Genomic DNA, 4,451 nt, shown 5'->3' on the forward strand with positions numbered 1-4,451 from the left:
TTTTAAAAACCTTATCAATTCCCTCCTTTAAGTACCTTTTATAACTTCAAATGATGGTGGAGAGTAATTTGGACTGAAATAGAGCCGTTGGAGTGTATTAAATGGGCATTAAATGCAATCAAAATGAGCTGAAAACTAGCCGTTGCGAAATTTTCCCATCACAGGGGTCGACTCATGCTTATAAGTCGACTCATGGGGTCGACTTCTGTGGCACAAAATAGAAAATGACTGTTATGTAATTTTGGCCTACACAGCAGCAGAGGTTGACTCATAGGGTCGACTCATGCTCAGGGGTCGACTCATGGGTCGACTCACAGAGTGTACCAGCCAAAGAATTCAACGTGCCGTTTAGCCCTTTTTGCCATAAGTCGACTCATGGGGTCGACTCAAATATATAAACATAATTTTTTTTTAAAATATATATTCAAAAATATTAAAATTACCTTCAATAGATTACAAATCTTGTGTTCTTGCTCTTGAATCTTTCGAATCAGAACTTGATAAAATTATGATTTTGCCCCTGAAATATAATAAATCTTTTTTCAAGCCAAAATCATTAGTAACCCTCTCAAATACTTTATAATGATCAAAATCAATTCAAGGAGCAACACTTAATAGCCCTGACCTAAAATATTTTCAAGCATTGGTTCATTGAGTCGAAGATCAATGATATTGGTAAGACTGGCACATCTTAGTGTGCTCAGTGATGAGGATGGTTGATCTCACAATCACTTATGTGACGATACTAATACAAAAATATGGGTGCTCATTAGAGAATGAGTTCACTAAATAAACCTATGAGAGAACATCTAATGGAGTCTTATTTACATATCAGCTGATTGTTCTCTAGTGGGAGTTGTGCAAGTGATCCTTTGACCTGAGATCACCATAGTTCCTTATGTACGTGAATTCACATTTTAGTTTGTTTTCTAACTTGGTTCTCTGATTCTTGTGTAGGGTATTCTGGATGTGGTGAAGTATGCATGGAGGTTGTGAGTAGTCAATAAGAGATCGATCACTCCTAATAAGAGGAGCAAATATCCTATGTGATCTCATAGGTTGATGATTCTAGAAGTCTTTTATCAAAGCAGGATGATAATTAGAAAGAAGCTTTTAATATATCACCAACTAAATCATCATCTCCTGATCGAGATATATTTAGATAAGCAATTATGCTTAACATGATTTCATGCTCATAGCTCATCTGGGATGTTGTTTGACTGAAGGCTTGAATTGTATGGTAACTTATCATTGAAGAATATTTTGATAATTTCAATCAAATTTTATTCTTCTGGATAGTTATGATATGTTGCTAGATATCAATCTTGACTTGTAGACTCATTAGAATTAAAAGAGTTTAATTCAAAAATTAATTAGAAAGAGTCTTAGTTAATTGGGACACTTGAGCTGATATAGTCTAATCAGATTAAGATTAGATCATGAGTCTATGTCTATTGCTGGCTAGATTTGGAACCCAATGGGTCATGCACTTTGAGATTTGGTCTTAGTCTAATTAATTAGAATTTAATATAAATTTTAGGTCTTAATTTAATTTGTTATCATATTGTGTTAACCCAAATTCTCAATTAAGTTAAGTTCAAAGTGTTTGAGTTAAATTGAACTTGTTGCCTTTGACCTAATTGGATTAGGTCTATTTTAATTGGACTCCTACCTAACTTGGAAGAGTTTCAAGTGTGGAAGGACTCCTCCATGCCACTCAAGTATCCACACCAAAATTAATTGCCACCACCCTCATTTTTGCATTAAGAAGAGAAAGAGTCCTTGTTCCTTAAGAATCTTAACAATCTCTTTGGTTTCCATATTTTTCCTTTATTATCACATGCCAGATTTAATTAAGAAAATTATGAGACATAGAAGATGAAGAGTCCTTCTATGTGAAGCTTCTTCTGCACCACTTAATTCATCAAAGAAATAATTTCTCTGGATGAGGAAGTGGAGCACCAAGAGTTGGCGCCCCTTGGGTCTCCTTGACACCTCTTCATTACCTATTTAAATAGGGCACCTCTTATAGGATAAGGGATGAAAATTGGTGAAACATCAGAGATTTTGGCATGTGATAAGAGAGAAAAAAATTTTAAAAAAAAATAAAAACAAAGATAAAAAAAATTAAGTGAAAAAGATAGAAAGAAGAGAGGTGAGAAAAATAGCAAGTGAGGTGTGCTTGTCCTAGGGTTTGATTTTTTCATATGTTGGAGTATAAAATCAAATCCTAGGTTGTAAGACTCATAGAGAGAATTTTCTTGACTTAATCCTTATGGAGAAATTGAAGGCAATAGTGCATTGGTGCGATCGTTTTTCGAGACAGAATCCAGCAGTATTCTTGTGAAGAAAAGGCTGCAGTGGTGCATCAGTTGGGAAGGACCTTGACCATCTTTCATGTGGATCACCATTGGAGGACTTCTACTTTGGAGTCTCATGGAGATCACCTTCTTACCATACTACTCATTTGAGGATGTATAAGTTTCTAACTCTATTATAGCCCAAGCCCAAGCCAGATTTAAAAGACCCAAGCCCATTCAAAAAAAAAAAAATAGAGGAAAAATCGGGAAGAAGACTCCCGATAGGAGTCTTCTTCTCCGGCGAGACCCAGGCGAAACGGGAGTCCTAGGACCTCTCGAAGTCCTAGGGCCCTCTATAAAAAGACCTCCCCTTTCCCTAGAAGTTGATCATCGGCCCTCTTCCTCTCTCTTTCTCCCTATTTTTCGATTTGGAGCCGCGGACACTCCTCTTGTTCTCGCCGTGATTGCTCGCCGGTGGGGTCACCGGAGGCCGAGGTGAGTTCCCCTTCTCTTCCTCTCTTCCTTCCCTTTCCTCCTGTGCCCTTGTGCGCGGCTGTCGGTGACGGGAGTTGCCGATTCTTGGTCAGAAAAGAGACCCCTGTTTTGGCCTCTTTTCCTTAGATTTTCTGACGTCGGCGATCGTAATCGACCGCCAGCCATGCCTCTCCGTGACCGGGGGAGTGGCCCCCTCTCCCACCGGCCTCCGTCGTGGCGGTCGCAGCCTGAACGGCCCGGCAAAGGAGGGGACTGTCGGTCCCCTGTTCGGCCTGGAAGGAGCCCGAGAGAAGAAGAAGAAAAAAGAGAAAAGAAAAGAAAAAAAGAGAAAAAGAAAAGAAAAGAAAAGAAAAAAAAAAGAAGAAAAAGAAGAAAAGAGAAAAAGAAAAGAAAAGAAAAGAAAAGAAGAAAAGAAGAAAAAAAAGAGAAAAGAAAAGAAAAAAAATAAAAATAAAAATAAAAAAATAAAAATAAAAATAATAAAATAATAATAAAATATATATATATACATATATATATAATAAATAAATAAATAAATAAATGAAAAATGAGAGAGAGAGTTTCTCTCTCTTCTTTCAGTCTGAACCCTTATTTTCTCTCTCTGGAATTGGACTTTCTCTCTCTACTTTCACTCTCTAGAATTTTCTCTCTCTAGATTGTTTCTATCTCTTGATGGATTTATCTCTCTCTAAAGTTATTCCTCTAGGATTAGCATAGTGGAAGGCTTCATTTGATGATTTTGATCGAGTTTAGGAAAAAGTCTGATTTTAAGTGAGATTTTGATTTGGAATTTATTTAGATTGAATTTTGAATTAAAATTAATATAAAAATATAATTTTAGATAATAGGCACGGAAGAATCTCTTAGAAGTTAGTCGATCTTTTCATTCAGTGCTCCGTGAAAGGTAAGTAATGAATCATCTTCTCGAGATATTTCATATTTATTTTGAAAATAAATAATTATTCTCTAAAATTATGCATGATTTATGAAATTATGTTTTGAAAAAAAAAGTGCTTTTGAAAATATTATGGTACATCGATTATGCACCTGTTTAGTGAAAAATTTATGATATATTATGATACAAAGTATTTGATACAGATCAGATTTATGCTCTCAGCCTAACTATATTTCAGTGGGCCCCACCAATGGAGATTATACGTTGGTACTCAGTGGATCCTGCCAGTGGGGGTTGTGTGCTGGTGTTTGTAGACCCTGCCAGTGGGGGTTGTGCGCTGGTATTCTGTGGACCCCACCAATGGGGGTTAAATGTTGGTCATAGTCGAGGCTGTTGAGTTACGAGTATTTTGAATCAAATTGGATTTATGATTATATTATATGTGAATATTCAAAAATATTAGATTTGTATTAAATCAGCATAAAATATATTTTTATATTTATTTGCAACATTGTTCTTAAAAATTATATAATATCTAAAATATCTAGTTGAGATATTGTTACTTACTGGGCTGTCTAGCTCATTACCTTTCTATTTTTCAGATTCAGATAATTAATTTTGAGCGTGGGAAGAAATATTGGGACAGAGCTTTTAGAGGCAAGATTTAGCATGTCAACTTCATTGAATTTAGATCTATTATTTTATTGTTAGTAAAAATTTTATTGGATGTAAGATATTTGTTTTAATTATTTGAATTAAAG

This window comes from Elaeis guineensis, chromosome 15 (assembly GCF_000442705.2).
Source record: "Elaeis guineensis isolate ETL-2024a chromosome 15, EG11, whole genome shotgun sequence".
Taxonomy (NCBI): domain Eukaryota; kingdom Viridiplantae; phylum Streptophyta; class Magnoliopsida; order Arecales; family Arecaceae; genus Elaeis; species Elaeis guineensis.